Source organism: Pteropus alecto, unplaced genomic scaffold (assembly GCF_000325575.1).
Source record: "Pteropus alecto unplaced genomic scaffold, ASM32557v1 scaffold224, whole genome shotgun sequence".
NCBI lineage: Eukaryota > Metazoa > Chordata > Mammalia > Chiroptera > Pteropodidae > Pteropus > Pteropus alecto.
This window is the reverse complement of record NW_006436289.1, coordinates 6051240-6071626: the sequence shown is the minus strand read 5'-3', so window position 1 is coordinate 6071626 and position 20387 is coordinate 6051240. Positions and strand designations below refer to the sequence as shown.

Genomic DNA, 20387 nt, shown 5'->3' with positions numbered 1-20387 from the left:
TCTAAGAATCTGAAAAAGGTTCAGTTGATCGACAAGTGACCAGAGGTGACTTCATGGGTGCACAGACTAGCCAGCCATTTATGGAGTGTAGCTTCAGAGGGCATTCCTCCCTTCCATTCACACTTCCCCACCCCTGAGCAAAATGTTAGACCTTGGTCCTTTTTGCTTAAAGCATTCTCAAACTTTAGTATGCATCAGAAGTACCTGGAAGACTTAATGAAACACAGATTTCTGGGCCCCACCCCAGAGTTTCTGATTCAGGAGATCTGATTCAGGCCCCAAAATTTGCATTTCTAAATTCCCAGGCAGTGCTGATGCTGCTGGTCCAGGGACCACACACTGAGAAGCTCCCACTTAAACTAGGAATGGTTTTCAGCCCTGGTTGTGCATAAAAATCACCTGTGGGACATGGCTCCATAGTGTAGTGGTTAGCATGTCTGTTTTACATGCAGAAGGTCCTGGGTTCACGCCCCAGTGGAGCATGGTCCATGGTCTACAGCCATGCCACCCTGAATAAGCCCGATGTCTGATCTTGGAAGCTAAGCAGGGTCGGGCCTGGTTAGTACTTGGATGGGAGACCACCTAGGAAGACCAGGTGCTGTAGGCATAAATAATAAGAAAAAAAAGAAAGAAAGAAAAGAAAATCACCTGTGAAGCTTTTTTAATGGTACAGAGTTTGAATGGGGCCCGAGCTTCCATATTTCCTAATATACCACCAGTGCATGGCCAAGGCTAAGAACGACATATAAAGGTTTATCCATGTTTGAAGGTAACGGTCCTTCTAAGAAGCATACACTTTAAAGTGGAATCAGTGATTTACATGCTAGTATGAATGAGTTCCTAAGCTTTCCTGAGAGATTATAGTGGAGGAAAAGGGAGTGAGTACTGAAGACTCTAGACAGAGGGGCATATGTGAATGAGGCACACCATGGTCAGGAAAACTGAGGCAGCCAAAAATCATCTATACTCACTTCACCAGGAGGGTTGTCCAGCCTGTGAAAGCCATTTGCGGGAGTCCCTCAGGCTACAGCTACAGCTACTTCCTTAGACTCACTCCCTTTGTTTCTGCTTCTCAGGCTCATGAACTATGGCCAAGACGGTCAAAATGGGCAACACGAAAACCCAGCTTGTCAGAAATTCTGACTGAAGACCTGGATACTACTTAGTCTCTGACTGGGGACAGGTCTGCACCTGACCTCTGTGCACTTCTTTGTCCAAGGGGATCCTGGAGAGCACTGTCAGATGGATTTAATCATTGATATTCCACTTGTACATAGGGGTTGAGTGGGACTTTAAGCTCCATTTCATTTACTAGGAGAAATGACATATCTCTTTAGCCAAACATATCCAGTCACTGTTTATCTCACTGCCTTTTAAGCCCCACTGAAGTGAGTGGTGGTGGGGAAAGGGCCAATGTTTTTCTAGCTTCTTCCCCCAAATACCAGCTTTGAGTTCTCGCTGCCTCTTGAGAAGGTAAGAACTATTAGCCTAGTCTTTTCATGGCTTTAAGCCGGCTCAGTCTTCTAAGGGAATTGCTCTCCCTGTTCCTGGAACAGCAGTCTCTAAGAATGATCTCCAAACTTAACAGAGAGTTTCCACTTTCAAACTGTAGCATCTCCAGCCCAGGGCAGAACCTGGATAGATTGGGGTTGAAGCCTCCAACCCTCAGTGAGGAAGTGGCTGGCAGATATGAAGTCCTCTTGCTCCCAAGTTACAGATGTGAGCTGGCTGGGGGTGGAGCATGAGGGTGTTCGCAAAATGTGTTTCCCTTAATCCTGTGTTGTCCTAAGGATGGCCTGGATAGGGGCCTTATTCCTGATCTGCAGAAAGAAATAAAATGCCCTGCACTGTGGAAAGAGGTGGAATGGGGTCAGGGAAATGGTACAGATTCCCTCATTTGCTGGGGAGGTCACACAGAGGAATTTACAGAAAAAGAGCCCTGAGAAGCAGGAGGCCTAGTCTCTCTCCAACTGGCTGTACAACCTCAGAAAACAGTGCCTCCTCCCTGGGCCTCAGTTTCTTTAACTGTAAACCAAGGAGGCTGGACCAAATGATTCTGTATCTTACCCAGACCCAGTGTTCTGTAATTCCACAGTTATGTGAATTGAACTGTTATCGAGTCCTTTACTTTAAAATACATGCAATAAGCAGTTGCTACAACTGTATTAAACTTAAGAAAAGGTATTTCAACTGTAGTACTAGAGTTAATTTACAAGTAACAAGAATTTCAGAACACTCCAATGAAAATACTCCTCTCTTACTCTGATAAGAGTTCATATTAAATTATGGATTTTCTAAACAAGGTTCTGTACAGATTAAATTTATGGACTTGAACATAATATAACTTTAACATCATTTAAAAGAGAAATACTGCCATGATCCCTAAAGTCCTTAATCCCAAAGACAGGACATATAAGTGAGGAAAACTCAAGAAGAAAGGAAGCCTTCTTTCAGGAGGTAGAGTTGAATCCCCTTTCCCCTTTAAGTATGAACTTAGTGACTAACTTCTAACTTATAGGCCATACAAAAGGGAAAAATAACTATGGTAGAGAAATCTGCAGACACCACCTTAACCAAGAGACCAAGGTCAACATGACCAGTTAGAGGTCATTCCTAGTTGACACCCAGCTGGGTGAAGAGTGTCCAAGAATTCTATGTACTTTATTTTTATAACACTTCTGTAAATCTCAAATTATTTCGAAATAAAAAGCTGGAGAAAAAAGACTGTACACGTGGTGGGCAAAGTCATTAATGCTGAAAATGTGTCAACTAGTAATGAATATGGCATTACTCTTTGAATGTTAGATACATCTTTTCAAATGTAAGATTTAAAATTTGTACATCACTAAACCTGAATTAAATGTCAAAAAAACATGGCATCACTATCTTTGTCTCCATATTTATTAAATTATGCCATAATCTGTGTGAGAGATTTTCTTTCTTGTTCATCACTGTACCCCCATTGCCTAACTCAAAGTAGACACTCAGAAAGTATGTACTGAGTGAATGAATGAATGAATGAATGATGCTATTCTGTACGCAGGTAATTAGGTAAACTCAACCCCTGAATTCTTGGAACTTACATTCTAAGAAGACATATTTTTATTTATATAAAATATATTTTATTATGTATTATTTACAAATAAATCTAATAAATCTAAGATTTATATATAAAGTCTAAGTGTGTGTGTATATACGTTTATGTAATATACACACTCATATATAATCAGAGAAAATGCAAAAACAATATTAAGCCAATATGAGGAAAAGCGAATTTATGTCAGTAGGGATTTTTGCCTATTTTTTGTTCATGTCTGTATCCTCAGCACCTAAAATACATTTGGCATTAGCTGACACTCAACAAATATTTTTTCAGTGGATGAATGGGTCAGCCTCATGTACAATCCAAAGGGATGTCTTCCAGTTTCCTTTAGGTGAGGGTGTAGAAAGAGTGGGCTTGCTGCAGAGAAACCCTTGGTCTCCCAGCCTTAAGGCAAGTTGGCATGTGCTGTGTTTGTGCTAACTGTTCCCCTGAGATGCCTTAGAGATCCTCCCACTCTGCCTTCCACAGCCTTTCAGAATCTGCACTGGGCACAAAGGTCTGACTGTATTTTTATCCAAAGGCAAAAAAAAAGAAATACCGCATCGGAAATGTCTCCACACACCATTTCTACATTTCAATTTGTGTTGACCTAGTGAAGAAATTCAATGGAACTGAACACCCCTTTGCAGAGTGGAACTTTACTTGACAATCCCTAACAGAAATTTTAGAATGAGTCCCTTTATCCTTCTGAATTACCAAATAAACATCTCTCCTGAGAAGGGCTTCTCTTAAGGGGTCCCCAAGTGGTGTTTCTTTCCATCTTCCTATGAGCATAACTCTGGACACAGCATGGGTAATTTCTCTACTTCAGAAACCCTCAAAGTATAGCCTCAAATTACAAAGATGAAACACAATTGTGTACATAGAAATCTGTCTGGGAAGCCAAAGGTAATTGATTCTGTACTTTTTATGTTTCAGAATCACGGTCTCAAACATTTCCGTTGTTCTCTTTCAGGTGCTCCCATTATTGTGGACTAAAATTGAAATAAAGCGTTTTCTTTTCGCTGTGACATCATATAGAAGAGGGGAATGATTTTAGTGGGCTAAGGTCTCATTTACCTGCATCGTTATCATTGTTATTCATGGGAAAGTGGAAGAATTTTCTCTGGGACAAATCCAGCAGCTGCAGAGGAGGAGATCCATACAAACAAAACTAACTCCCTTTTTCTCCCACCACAGGTACTAAAATTGTCAGCATTAATTTTCAGCAAGTCACACCCTTATCTGAATAAAGATATTATCTGATGGGGTGACAAATGAAGCCATTGTTGCAAAAAGAGAGCTAGCATTTACCAGATGAGCCAGCCAGTCATTTTAAAAGGACCTAAGAGAACATGGGATATGGGATATACTGGTTAGATTACAGTGATGGTGATGGTGGTGATGATGCTGTAGATATAGTGGTGGTGGTGATGGTGGTGGTAGCGATGATACTGTAGATGTGGTGGTGGTGAGGATGGTGGTAAAAGTGATGGGAGTATATTGGTAGTAGAACTAATAACAGAAATATACTACCTTAGAAAAATGTATTATGTACCAGTCACTATTGTAAGCACTCTGTATTAATTATTTCAGTCCATTCTCGCATTCACTTCTACATATCTATTTTGTAGATGAGAAAAACTAAAGCTGAGATTAAACAACTTGCCCGAATTCACCCAGCTAGATAAGAAAGGGTTAAAGCTCACCAAAGATTTAAGATGGTGCCCTAGCTGAGCACCCTAAACTTCCAGGGTTAGAAAGCAGTTCGAGGTCCCTGGGAAGGAAAGGGCACACCATGAAAGTGATAGAAAGCAAGGCATCTTTAGACTTAATGCCTTAGCCTCAAGTCCCCTCTGCTCATATCACTATAACAATAACAGTTACTACTCGGGGCTAAATTGACCCCAAATTGACCTCTGACGAAGAAATACATAGGAAAGGACAAAGACACATCTTGGTGAACATGGCAGGACTTGCTGGGTGAAGAATGTTCTTTTACATGGAATTTTCTTTTCTTTCCTGGGGAGGTAGGACAGCTCACCCATGTGGCATACAATGTCTTTAAGAACACTTAGAACTTTGAGAAAAAAGAGAAAAACAGGAGATGAATGAAACGCAACTACTGATATGTTTCATTCATCTCCCACAGTCTCATTATCGATATTGAACAATTCAATGTGTTATCACATTATTATCTTACGGTATTACCTTGTTATCTCAATCTATTCTTTCATTCATTTGACCTTTCCACTGCTAATTCTTTGTAAATGGAGATCATAATCCTACTCCTTTATATATCATGTCCCCATGCCTCTGCACAGTGCTGGCCATGTGGTAGGTGCCTAATGAATATGTGTAGGCTGATTTCTAGAAGCACCTCCATCGCCATCAAGGTCAGCTGCTAGGGACTCTGATGAACACTGAAATGTCAGAAAAATGAGAACCCAGAGGGTTTGGAGAGATTATCCAATCTACCTATAAGAACAAAGATGACCTTCTTGATACTCTTCTGCAAGCATCAGGCAAGCTTTCTCAAGGTTTGGGATCTGTAACAGACTCAAGACACTTCTCTGAGAGGTAGATTCAGCTCAAGGTGAGGAATGGCTCAATTTCCCTTATGCCAAGGAGTTCCGTATTCAGGAGGCAGGGAGATTTACTTGAGGTGATGGGTGTAGGCCTGCTTTATAAATGCACATGCTCACGTTCATCTTAACCAATGGCAGTTAAGAGCACAGACTTGGAGCCAGATTGTCCACATTAGAATGTTGGCCATGCTATTTACTAGCTGTGTGACTTTGGACAATTTACTTAACCTCTCTGTGCCTCAGTTTTTCAACTGTAAAATGACTATAATAATACTTATCTCATAAGACTTGTGAGGATTAAATATTTATGAAACACTTAGAAGAGTTTTGGGCATATAGCAAAGGCTATATAGAGGTTAGATGTTATTATTGTTATTCTTTTTATTTATTATTATTATTAAAACTTTCTGCAGATATGTTATCTTTACCACTCTTCATAATGTATAATGTTTTGCTTTCTCCCAACTCATGAGATTTTATTATTATCCTCACTTCGGATAAGAGAAAAATTAAGATCATAAGACTTAAGTGGCTTGTTAACAATCCTATGTCCATTTCATTACACTATCCTTGTCTTTTGATGATGGTGCTAGTGACCTTCAGATGACAGTCAGGTCCTGCCATGCCTTGAGTGGGGCAAGGGAAGTCGGCTCAGCAAGGCCCTGCTGTTCCGAATGGGCTGTTTTCTTGGATAGTATCCTGAGGGTCATCTCTCTTTATTGGGTGACCACCACATGATTAATTCCCTGCTTATGCCAACATCTTACCTATGCTTACTTCTCAAATACAGTCCCTAGCTGCAAAATGAACCTCTATTATTTTTATTCTAATTAGCTTGGTGGTCATTTTGTCCCATTTTAGTATGCTATGTATACTCTAAGTGCTTTTCCCTGTGAGAAAAAAATCTACCATCTGCTGCCAGGCTCAGATATAGCCTATTTAGTTGGGCCAGAAATGAGCAGGAGTCCAGGGCTTTGGGAACTGGCCACGGGGTTGCAAGCACCTGGGCACCAGAAACTGGTACCCTCTCTCGCTGGGCTGTTAGCTACTAAAGAGCTGGAATGTTTGCTGATGGCATTTGCTTTATGCATTCCAGAACCACCGCAAACCTGGAGAAAGGTACTAGGGAGGTTACAAGGTTGACTAAGACACAGACAACATATCCATGTGACTCACAACCCAGGGGTGGGTGCGAAGCCCATGTACAGCAAACTCTAATACTGGAGCCAGCCTGACTCATTTCAAATGCTGCTCTTCCTCTCACTAATTTCATATCCTTAGGCAAGTTGCATACCTTCTCTGTGTCTCAGTTTCTCATCTATAAAATTTGGATAAAATTATAACTACTTTGTCAGGATTTAATGAATTAGTACATATAAAACTTATAGAACAATGTACATGATAAAAATTAAATAAAAGTTATCATTATTACTATTATCATTATCATATTATATTATATATTATTAAAAACATAGTATATACATAGTATATATTACATATAGTATACTGTATATACACTATATATAGTTATACCATGTATTTACAATACATGTACTATATAGCATATAGGTTATATATAGCATATTATTATATATACTATTACTAAAATAACTATATATTATTATTACAATGTTCTGTAGTAACACCAATGAAAGAGCGATCATTTCTAACAAGGTGGTCCGAGAAAGATGTAGTTATTAAACAATGTAAGAGTCACTGTTTGTTGAGAGCACAAAATATCCTAAGCCTCTAATAAGCATTAGCTAATGTAATCCTTGCAAAACCCCATGAGTGGATAATAACTGCCACATTTTCAATGAGAAGACTAATCCTCAGCAAGGGTAACTTGCACAATAGTCCATGGTGGGGTCAGGATTTGCACCTGGGTCAGACTGCCTCCAAGTTCTTAACCACCATGCCTTATTCCTCAAGATGTGTAGCTTCTGAGGCAGATTACAAAGGCAGGCAAACTGTAGTGTGTAGGAATTAGGATGGGGAGGGACATGGTAGCCTCTACAGCCAGGAAACAATGCTGGGGCAAAATGGCTCAGTCAGGACAAGTGAAAGCACACTAAAGTCCCCTCCACACTGCACAGTCTCAGCTAGATTGGTGCCAGGCTCATATAATACTTAACTTTCCCCATTCTAAGCCATCAAACTCATGTTGTAGACCAGATGAAAGTCCCGGAGGACAAGTAGAAATGGATGTGCAAGTCATTGGAGCTGGAACCACTCTTGACTGATGGGGTGGTAGGAGGCAGAAAACCATCCCCCTTCTTCTCGTCTATCTCTTACATTCTCCCGCTTCCTTTTGTCTCTTGGTAATAATACCAATTACCATGACCGGCTCGGAGTCCCATAAGCCTGACTCACTAGCCCTGGGGAAAAACTCTTTAAGGGCAGAGGCTGCTACAGACTTTTAGGGAAAGTTCTCAGCAGGAGTGAGTGGAGGAGCCGGCTCACTGCGGGGAGAACCAGGAGCTACTAGACTGTCCAGGTCTGCCTTCTCCAGAAGCCATCCTTGATATCCTCAGACAAACCTGGGTTACATGCACAGCGAGGCCATAGTCTGCGTTCATTCATTTCTGATCAAAGCTGGGAGGTGCAAAGAGAACCTGGACAACTTGGAGATTCTTCTCTTACCAGGAAATTCAGATCCTAGGATGATAAAATAGAAGTTAATGATGTCATCTCCAGGGCAATCCAAGTAAGCATCGTGCATGCATTTATTTATCAAAAAACATTTATTGAGAACATACTATGTGCCAGGTACTAGGTAGCGATAGAGATAAATAGAATCCCTACATTCTAATGAGAGAGGCTTTCGAGAAAACAAATATGGAAGACAATGGGACTCATATTTTATAGAGGAGACACAGGGTGCTATGGGAGAACAGAAGAGGGGCACTCAATAGCCAAGGGAGAGTGGATAGGGGAGGGTTGAGTTGTGAAGAGTAAGTGGGAATTAGAATTAAGCAAGGAAGAGGCAGGATAATGCCATTTCAGAAGGAGGAGGGTTTATGCAGATGTTTGTCAGTTGTAGTCACAAAAACTTTTGTGTAAATTATTTCCCTTGATCAACCCCATTTAAATATGAAGAAGCTGATTCATACAGGGGATAAGTGACTTACAGAGTGTCGCATGATCCAGAAAAGGAGGCCTAAAAAAGATAAGGAACGATAGGGGTTGAACATAGATCTTCTAACTCTAAATCTTAAGTTTTGCACTGTGAGTCAAGAGACATAGCTCTGATCTTAGGTCTGCTGCTAACCTGCAGTGGGATCTTGAATTAGTCACTTAACTTCTCTAGGCCTCAATTTCCTTGTTTGTAAATGAATCTATGAGTCCTTCTGAAAGTCTTTCTTACTCTCAGTTTGCACAGTGTCTTATAAGGGAATTTGCACCATCACTCTCCCTCACCCCTAAGTGTTCCTTGATCAGAGATTCAAGAATTGTCACATGGTAGCTAATCCATGAGCCCTCTAACCCTGAAATGAGGCTTTCATGGGAAATATCATAGATGGCTTTCCTTACATTTCCACAACCCAATAAGAAATTGTTTATTCCCTAAATAAACAATTTTGCCTTAATAATTCATTGACTAGAATCCATGCAAGAAAAGATGGTATGTAATGAATAGAAAAGACCAAAAATATGCTCTACAACCAATTGCGTGCTCTTGGTCAAGGCCTCTACCTCTCACACAGACTCAATTCGTTCATCACAACATGAGCTGGTTGGAATAGATGATCATTAAAGTCCATTAAATGTCCCCCATAAACCTTAACTCATATAAGCAACTGCTCCTCAATATATCTACTTGATTTTCTAATAAGCATTTCCAGCTTAACATGCTGCTTGCTCATGGACTACAGTTTGAGTAGTGAGAATGTAGAGTATACAGCATGCATTAATTTGTTTACTGTCTATCTCTCCCCACTAAAATGTAAGCTCCACGAGGGACAGAAATTCGTCTGTTTTGTTTACTTCTATATTCCCTAGTACTTGCATCACTGATTGGCACAACAGAGACATAAAATAAGTTTCATTGAGTGGATGAATAAGGGAATCATGAGGGTCTGGAGCAGGCATGTCGAGAACCTGAGAAAGCCACCTAATAAAGTCCTAGGAGTTGAAGTGGAATCAGTGGGATGGATTCCTGAAGCGGACAGAAATGCAATACACTAGAGATGGCTGCAGGGTTAAATCCAGTTCAGCTGAATCCAGTAATTAGATTTAAGAAATGAGTTAGGCCAGCTAGGAGAGGCAAGGTTTAAGAGCCAGGAGCTATAATGAACCAGAAAACTAGAGCAAGAGCAAAAAAGAAGCGAGAAGTTTCAAGAAAATTGCTTCAGTCATGACTGCAATACTCAAAGCTTATTTACGATGTGGAGATTACATAGTACCCCAGTGGGCTGCTCTTGGTTTAAAGGTACAGAGTTAAGAAGGATGAATTCCATTTCATTTCAACCTATCTTGGAACTACTAATTTTAGAATAGAAGACATGTACTCTGAAGTTTACTATTCACTGCATTTGATTTAATTTATTCTAAAATTATTTCTTTCCAGCTTCAAAAGTGTCCCATAACTCAAACATTCCAGTATTATATGATAATTTTAAGGTACATCGTCTACTGGGTTAATATCAACTAGATTTTTCTGATGATGATGATGATGATGATGATGATGGTGATGATGATGGTGGTAATTATATCTATCTCTATTTTTAAAAGGATCTGAGGCATTCTATAAAATAACAAGAACAATAAATAACACTCATGTGGTACTTACCATGTGTCAACCACTGTTCTAAGGACTTTATAGATATTAACTCGTTTAATCCTCCCAACATTCTTATGAGATAGTTACTATTATTATCCCCGCTTTATAGGAGACAAAACTGAATCCCAGGAAGGCTGAGCTGTCCAAGATCACTTAGCTAGCAAATGGCAACACATACAATAAAATAAAAAATAAACTATTTGAGAACCAAGTCATAAAAGAAGGATAGCATATGAAAAGAAACTAACTTAATCAGAAAACTTAGGGAGAAAACATTGCTAAAACTCATCACAAAGTTTAACTATGAGCTTCCTAGCAGCCCAGGGGAAAAGGAAAATGGGGTGAGTTTAAGCCATAGGTGAACTCTAGCAACTTTTAAGAGAGCCTTGTGAGAGGAAGCCAGAAACATTAAAGGAGGATAGTCAGTATGAGCAGGGCTAGTCTAGAGGGCAGAGGCAGACAGAGAGAAGAGCAGGGTCAGAGGCAAGAGAGAAAAGCAGACCAAGGTGGCAAAAAGGTCAGCAATAGGGGTAGGCGAAATAAAGACCAGAAGGATGAGGCAGGGGTTTCCAAACACAGAGAAGACAAGAGTCAGCATAAGTAGTAGATACACAGTAGGATCAGCACCCACAAAAATCTTGGAAATGCAGAATTCTTATCATAAAATCCTTCCGTACCTTGCTACTCAAAGCATGGTCCTTGAATCAGTAGCACATGGGAACTTGCCAGACATATAGAATTTCATGCCCTCCAAGTTCTACTGAATCCAAATCTGACTTTTTAATAAGATCCTCAAATGATCTGAATACATGTGCAGGTTTGAGGAACACTGCTTTAGCATTGACTTGGTGAATTTCTACACAGCAATAGACTCCAGACACACACCAGGCACTTCACATTTACAATACCTTTTGATCCTCATAATAATAATACAAAAAGATATCTTTTTGTATCCATTTTACAGGTGAGGAAATTGAGAACCACAGCCACCGTCACACACATAATAAGTGGCAGAGCTGGGATTTATTCCCAAACCAATTTGCTTCAAATTCAATGCTCATTGATAATTTGGTAGAAATTCATTCTAAGTGGCTGAGAAAAGAGTGGGCTGATCAGGACAACAACAGAGAAGCTGCTGCTGGCATGTTTGTTATAGAGAACGATAGAAGTCTCCTGCAGTAGGGCAGATATAAGCAGGTATCATTGATATCCTGTAGGAACATACAACCAGGGCCTTCTGAGAGAGTGACAAATTTGGTCCTGAATCCGTTTCAGAAAACAAGTCCTTCTAATGATATGATTACAAGGGACGCGTGGGGGTAGCTCTGGCCATGCCATGCTGCTCTATTCTGCACATCTCCTCTCTCACCCTCCCCCCGCTTAGCTAGCTGCAGTGATGTTATCCTTCTGTTCTGGTCTGTTCTTCAGTGAAATGTCAGTGTGGGAGCAAATCGAGAGTGAATGTGTCTTTCCTGTGCCAATTAGTCATGTACCACTTGTACCCGCTCTTGTGTGTGATTTATGTGTGTGTCTGTGTGTGTGTGTGTTGTATGTTATTTAACTTTTCCTTTATTTGTGGTTGGTCTCCTCACTTGATTTTTATTGAGTTCCATGTGGGCCAGGACTATCTTGTATTGAATTGGATTCCCCCGAGTGCAAGGCAGACACGGTGTGTATTTAATAAGGTTTTGGTGATAGATTGCCTCTTCTAGCCAGCAAAAGCAGCCCAGCCTCTCTCAGGTCCCTCAAGCCACCTCCAGAGAGAGCAGTCAGGGTGGAGATGAGGAGTCCTGATTGCTAAGTGGGTCCATCCCAAGGGCTGTCCTGAGGTCTCAGCTGACCTCCCCATGCAGAGCTCAGGGAATCCCTGGCGTGCCTCACCCTCTACTTTCATCTTCGTGGGAAACTGCAGCATCACCGCACGTGGGTGTGTGGTGTGAAGACATAAGGTGGGGTTCTCGCCTGGGCAGCTGTTTTGCCCTGTTGTTTTCCTGCCCCTTCCTGAGGAGATAAGATCTGGACAGGCTTGTGGTTCTCTCCCACCGACCCTCAAAGGAAACAAGAAACCAAGTTCCCATTTCTCAGGCGCTTTGTCAGAATCACACCCCATTTCAATATCTGTAATGAGATCCGGGTAACTTGAAAGCAGCGGCAGCTAAGAAAAATGCAGCTCCCCAGAACACAGGGAATATCAATGCCTCTGAGCTTCCCTTTCTTCTCAGAAAATCTCCAGGCAAAACTGATTTGCATTGGCTGCCAACTCAGTACCTCACAGAAGGAGGCTCAAGCCTAAGGTTGTTGAAGATACTACCACCTTCCCCAGCCCTGGGGGGTAGAGAGAGATGAGTATGTAAAAGATAACTAACTGTGGGCATCATTGAGAGGCCTGGGGAGAGGGGAGTAGAATCCGCTGGAAAGACAGAATACAAAGCCATATATCCTTTGAGAGGGACAAACACCTAAAAAATAATAATAAATGACTGTGCATGCAAACCTGGTCTCCTACCTGGCTACGAAATCGGATTCTAGTTGTGAGGTACCCTGGGATATGGACTAACTCCTCTGGAACCCAGGTTGAAGCAGAGGTGGTGACCGCCTGCCTAACCTTTGGTGCAGAGCACAGAATTAGCCCTGCTTAGTAAAACCCTGTAATTGGTTTGCTGGTCCCCTGGGTGTTCTGCCAGCCCCCAAGAGAGACCTAATTCTGATCACTCCTTCCTCCTCTAGGCCATCTCCTTCTCCTTCATTCTAATGCTAAGGTTTACTGGAAAGTCAGAGAGAGCGAGTATAAAAGATACCACTGTGCAGAGGGCTTGAAAGGACAGAAGGTAAAAGAATTAGAGATTCCTCTTTTTATTTAAAAGAATAATGCTCTCCTGACCTTAGGTCCCAGAGGTCAGGCTGAGTAGATAGAGAGAGAGAGACAGAGAGACAGAGAGACAGAGAGAGATTGGGATTCCTTATGCATTTCCTGGTGTGAAAAATGGCAGGACAAAGAAGCAGGTATGGCCCCCATGGGATCTAGGGATGGCCTCTCCAAGTTGCCAGTCCAACAGCCTCCTAAGACACAGCCACATGAAACAAAATAATCTGCCCTGCAGAATGGAAATCCATGTGGTCACAGATCTGGAAGGGATGGATGTACACAGTCCTAGGATGAGGGCAGAGGGTGTAACATATAAAGGAGCCCAAAAGCCCAGAGGTTAGAAATACAAGGGATTATGGCAGCCCCTTTATTGTAAAGTTTTAGTGGATTTTTTATTTTGGGAAATCTAGGATGTCTCGCTGTTAAGGGAGAAGGGCTTGGAGGGTGTGGAAAAGGGAAAGCTGGGCTATTACTGATGGTATAGGCTTATTGGGAAAACGAGGTTTTATAGACTGAGTCTATAGAGACTTCATCAGTTCCTTTCTGGACCCCTGGTTAGAAAGAACAGAGTCACTCTTTCTCTTTCTCTCTCTTTCTCTCTCACCTCTTCTTGGTTATATTATACATTTAATCTTAGGTGCGGTGTTCCCCTCACTTGAAGTCCCCTAGACTCTGGCTTGCTGAGGTCAGGTCAGAACAGATTTGAGAACCTATCAGTCACGTTAATGGAGTGCAATAATTTAGGGTACTTCAGGTCGATCCAAAGCACACCTTGGTTCTCGTTCAATATCTATGCCTCCTCCTAGCCCATCCTGAGCTCCCCAAAAGGCACAGACGGTGTCTCCCCAGGGCAGGACAATGGGACCACTAAGAGTACAGGCTTTGGAGTCAGAGCCCCTAGATTTGTATACTGACTTCAGCACGTCCTTTGTAACCTTGACAAAGCCATTTGACTTCTCTGCACCTCATTTTTTCACATGTAGAAAGGAGATAATAACGATCTGCAATAGGACTAAATGAGATACTGTGTATGCCTAACATAGTGCCTGAGCAGATCAAATATTAATAACTAATAATCTTCCTAATTATTTTTATTCTTATTATCACTTTTCCCCTAGATTGGTAGCCTCACTGGTCCTACAGTGAATTCTCTTACAGTATAGTTTCAAAGAAGCCAGTCCCTCACAGTGAATTCTCTTACAGTATATTTTCAAAGAAGCCAGTCCCTTCTCAAATCCCAGTAAGTTCTTGAGGATGTCAGTTTGCACGCAGATTGCTAAGTGCTAGTTTAACTGTGAGGGGCTCAGGCCCCCATGCAGCCTACCCTCAAAAAGCTTACCTACAGCATTTTGGACAGAGTGTGGTGACTCCATCAATTCTGTCTTATGTTCCAAGGTCTGAAACAGCTTTTTTATAGATTGAAAGGTTAACTATATGAACTTGTCTTTGTCAAAACTTTATCGACTCTGAAGGATTAAACCATGATATTAACCAGCAGTTCCAGCTAGGTTTCTGCCAGTCACTGCTTCGCATGGCTGCCTCAGCTTCTCTTCCTCTTCCTCTTCCTGTCCTCTCTTTGCTGATCTGGACTCAGCTTGGTATTCTCGTCACATGTCATCGCCCAGGTGAGCTCAGCTCAGCGTGAAACAAACAGCTTATCCGAAGGCACCCCACTATCTGTAGTCCCCTCACAAGCCAGTTCTTTCGGTTCCATCTTGCAAAAGCCAGATGGAAAGGGTTTTCATCTGAGCTCTTGGAGCCCTCCGACTGGAAGCACGAGCCACCCCTCATTCTTTGGGTGCTGAGTGGTCTGCACCCATTCCCTCATAGCACTGTCTGGGGGTCAACCACTCAGCTTGAAAGATGTCTGGGCACAATTTGTTTTCAAAAGGCTTGTATGTTTGTTATTTTTAGAACTTCAGTTTTAGATCCATTTGGGTGTTCTCCAAAGGAGAGCCACGCTGATTTGGTATTCAATCTTTCTAGCTCCCACGCTCTCTTCCCTACTCCCAAGTGTCGCAAATCCCTGCTGCGCCAGCTGCGGGTTTGCGCATCTGAGGCTTTTTAGTGTTCTTGGGCCGTGGGGCGTATTTTATAAACATACGGTCAGTTTGCACTACCTGGGAACTTAGGGACTTTCCTCTTCACGGGAAACAGCTGTGAGGTGCTTGACCAGCCTTTGCTTTGTGGAGAGTAAGACATCGCCTCTGATCATGCACACGGGACAGGTGCACTGGTTGGGTTCCTGTTGTTGTGCCTGAGGATTCTCCCGGAAACGCTAAGAAAGGAAGCTCATTATGTTCTCCTCCCTTGCTTTCAGTTCAGTTGCTCATAAATGACTTTGCATATTACAGACCCCCCCATATGTGTTCATCTTCACTGTCTGCATCTTCCACCATCTGACGGCTATGGGCCTCTGAGGTCACAGAATCATGGAATCACAAAGCTAAAGGGACTTCAAGACTCCACCCGACAAACTAGATGAACACTTACTATGAGCAAAGCACTGTGCCAGATTCCATGGATGAAGGAAAGGTGAACAAGACCAAGTCTCTGCCTTTGTAGAAGCAGCAGACTTCTGGCTCTGCCACACTTCCACGAAGCCTTCCGCAACCTCCTCAGGCAAGCTCAGGTTGTCTTTCTTTGTAGACCCATATCCCTCTGCTGACCACTCTCATGGCACCTCCATGCTTCAGCGAAACGATCTCCATGTCTTTCTTCTTCACAGACTGTGAGCTTCCGAAGGGCCGGGCCAGCCATGCTGGGTGAGACAGATTCTGCAACACTTATTATAAGGTTGTCATACAAAGGAAATAAGAGGAGGAATGCTTTATTTATTAGCCACCAATAATGGTAGATATTTGAATAAACAGCCACACAAGATGAACTTGGTGGCTGCCAGAAGAGTAGAGAACTGGGGAAGCCGGGGGATATCACCAATCTTGAGAGCCCAAGAAACTGGTCAAAATGGTATCACCCAAGCTATGCCCTCTTGGCCCTTCTGCAAACCTTCTCTGCTGTATCTGAAGGTTGTACTTATTTGCTAGAACGGCCACAACAAAGTACCACAGACTGGATGGTTTAAACAACAGATATTTATTTTCTCACAATTCTAGAGGTTAGAAGTCTAAGACTTGGCTTCTTCTGAGGACCTCTTTCCTTGGCTTGCAGATGACCTCTCTGTGTCTTCACGTGGTCTTTTCTTGAATCTTCTCTCCTTATAATACCACCCATATTGGATTAGGGCCCACCTATACGACCTCATTTTACCTTAATTACCTTCCTAAAGACTCTATCTCCAAATACAATCATATTCTGAGGGAGTGGGGGTTAGGACTTCAACATATGAATTAGGGTGAGGGGAGGGAAAGACGCAGAGAGACACAATTCTACCCATAACAAAGGTCAACACTGGTGCTTACAGAAGCACCAGACAGTTCCTGATAAAAAGCCACAGCCAATCAGGATCCAAGAAATAGACCTGTGACTACTTCCCTTCTTGGCTGACTTACAACTCTGGAGATTCAAAGCTTCATCCAGCATTGGTAACCAAACAGAACCCTATCTTGCCACCCCCATTTCCTGTATGTACCTCCTCATTCCATCCCCATAGCTTTGGTACTACCTGAGGTTTCTGTAGTTGAGTGAAGAGCAAGAGAAGATGTCAATGTGGAAAAAAATAAAGAAACATGTCTCCCTTGGGACTAGGATGGGAAATGACATTGATGGAGGCAATTTCCAAGGAGAACTACTGGTTTGTTTCCCAAGTTCATAAGCAGAACATAGAAAAAAATATCCAAATGCCCTGGCTAGATGGAGGAGAGCCAAGCCACCAACGAGCACCATCAGTAGATTGCTGAAGGCCAGCCAGAGCCATGTGCTGCTAGACGGGAACCAAGATGAGCAGAGAGAGAGGCCTGGCAGCAGGATGGCCTCCCTCTTGACACGGCCCCTGCTGCTGGCTTGTGCAGTGTCCTGAGTCCTCAGCAGCCTTGGTTCCCAGGGTTGTTCTTCACTGTTAAGTGCCAGTTGGCTAAATGTCATGTTGGAAAAGAGTACAGGATATGAGCTTCCAGATCAACCGACTCATTGTCACAGACTTGGCTTAGCTGGGCTGCACAATGCCAAGATAACGCGGGCGGGGGTGTGGGGGGGGGAGTTGGTTGTGGGGAGGGTTGTTGCTGACTCAGCGCAGGGAGCCCGAGGACAGGCAGATAAGGGAGTGGCTGGGGGCGGAGTATGTCCACTATAGACAACTGGAGTGGCCTAGTGATGCACGGAGTTCAGCCAGCAAGCTGCAATCCAGTTCCCCAGAAGAAGGGAAGTTCACAGGCAGGTGTTTCAGCTGCCCTTGAGCCAGGTCTCAAGGTGCAAAGTCTTGGAGGACTTGCAAAAGCCAGATACTGGATTCTCCAGGAGATGTCAAAGCTTCTTCCAAAACCATCCCAAGCAGTCCAAATGACCTGCTCCTCAATCTCATCCTGAAATTGCATCTATGACCAGGTAGACCCAACTAAGAAGCCTAGCTTTTGAGCTATAACTCAGTAGATAATAGCCAATCACCTTCCATAGACCAGGTAGCATTCTGGGCTTTGCCTGGAGAAAAATATCAGAAGGTATATGGTAAGGAACAGGCCCTACCTTAGCAGAGGCAGATAAACCAGGAGATTAAACTAGTTATCATTTTACAAGAGCCGAGCCTCACAAATCACAGGTGCTACATGTAGAACTCCTTAGCTCACCTGTGGTTCTCCCTTTTGATGGGTAAGAACACAAAATATCACTTGCACAGTCCGGGACAGGAATCTGTCTGCCGGAAGCAGGGAGAGATTCCATTGGCAACCTGGTGACCCCATTCATTCACTCAGTCAGCACATATTTGTTGAGTATCTAATTTGTGCCAGGCACTGTGATGGATGGTGAACAAGATAAACTCATAGGCCCTAGCCTCATAAAGCTTACATGATACCAGATGAAAGAGAAAATAATCAATTACATAATTCAAAGCATTTATAATTGTGGCAAATGCTACCAAAGGCTTGGAGAGCATGTAATAGAACCTAGTTTGGGAGGTCTAGGAAGGCTTCCTTGGAAGTGACACATAGTCTGGACTCTGAAAACTGAGCGGGAATTACCTAGCTAAATGGATGGGGTGGGAAGTGGGGAGAGCATTCTAGGAAAAAGAAGCAGCATACACAATGCCCTTGAAATTGGAAAGAGCATGATGGAATCAAGAAACTATGAGATCCAGAGTGGCTGGAGTCCAAAGAATGATGTGAGATGGGCCTGGAGAACATCTTTCTCTAGGAGGTCATATTCTGTGGAGCCTTGCAGACTTTCTAAAGGGTTTTGATCTTTATCTAAGTGCAGCGAGGAGCCATAGAAGGGTTTGTAGGAGGAAGAGATGGCATAATTAGGAATGAGGACCTGAGCACTTAGGCCTCTTCTCTTGACTAATGTTGCCTAGATACAGACGAGGAGCCTAGACACCGTGTCTGGGTCCATCATGATCTGAAAACTCTAAATTGGACAACTCAAGAAGGTCATTTTGTTTCTAGTGAGCAGAGCTAGCCAGGTGATTTGCAAAGATTGTTTAGTTTTACACTCGTGTGTACAGAAGGGCAGGACATCCCTGTGGGCTCACACCTGGGCCACGCATTAAATGGTATCTGTATATCAAAGGGTCCACACCACCCAGGTTGCAAGAAAGAGAAAGTGAGACTGGCTTCACTACACACTGAGGCCTATAAAAGGTGGGGAAGTGCAGAAATTTTCAGTGATTTTTTACGATACCACACCACTGAGATCAAGTTCATGGAACTCATAGAATACAGAACCTGCTGAAAGTGAGGTTGGCCTCTCTCCATCTCTGAAACTCTGTGGTTCACTGCAGATTCCATCACAAACAGGATAGTGGTCCCTTCTGCATTCACCCGAAGGGAATCTCTAATTCCCCAGTCTGATAGGATTGTCTTAAACTACTCCAAGCCAGACAGTCTCTTCTCTGACCAAAGAGGAAGGATGCAGAGAGGTTATTTCTGGTCCCAGAGATCTTCAAAAAAGAGTTCCAGCAAATTCTTCCTCTACCTCTGAACCAACCACCCTCCCTGGCACCCCAAACTCAATATCAATCTTCAAGTCCAAGGCATAAAGATTTGTCTTAGAAATCACCAGAAAGAATAGAGTGGTTCTGGACAAGAAGACCACCTGGCCCCAAGTCTACTGGGCTTCTCCCCCACCTACCCCTAAGAAATGGCTCCAGAACTTGGCCTCTCACACTTCCTGGCCTCCTCCAGCTCCAAAGGCACACCACGCAGTCTCATCTCACACACACGCAGGACTAGCAACAAATCTAACATCCTGCCCTCAGGCTTCTCAGGGTCCCATTTAGCATGAAATAGAAATGGAGAAGTGGCTCTGCCTCCTCCTGAGAAAGGGAAAACACAAGTCTCGTTGGAGCCTAAGTCTTTCTGCAGGGGATGAACATTCATGCCGCTAAGTGCCCCCCACCACAGGAGTCCTAGGGACACACATGCACATACATACCCGTCCCCCTAAATGCTTACATGGCCACTGCAAGCCCTGAAATGGAAGGATGTCTCCCTTTACCTTATCCTCATCTCTTCCTAGTCTCAGGCCAAGGGTCGGGTGCATGGGAAGACAGCCAACTTGAGTCCAGAAGAACCCGTTACCACTTGAAAACACTCTTATTTAGAACCTTTCTGCCTTTGGCTGCACTAGATCAACCAGGACCAGGGTAAGTCACCTCCCAGAGGGCTGCTTGGATGGCATAAACACGAGGCAGTAGCACAGGGCACATTCAGGGACTCCAGGTTCCATGCTGGGTCCCTGCTGTAACCCGTCACTGCTGTAACCAGTCCCCGAGGGCAGCCTTGTGTATGTGTGTGGTGGGGAAGGGGGGGCGAGGGAAGGGGGAACAGAATTCTAGTAGGTACGTGCTGTGGCTGCTTCAGTCTTAGTGAGGCCATATCCTTCATCCCTTTCACCCTAATTATGACACTCTTAAGTCAGGACATTTGTGCATGTTTTGTATGTGCTTAACCTGAG

General features: G+C 43.1%; 1 pseudogene; it reads left to right on the top strand.

Annotated features, from left to right (window-relative positions):
* The first annotated feature begins 491 nt into the window (after nt 1-491).
* LOC112480462 lies at nt 492-607 on the top strand (annotated as a pseudogene).
* Nucleotides 608-20387: the final 19780 nt, after the last annotated feature.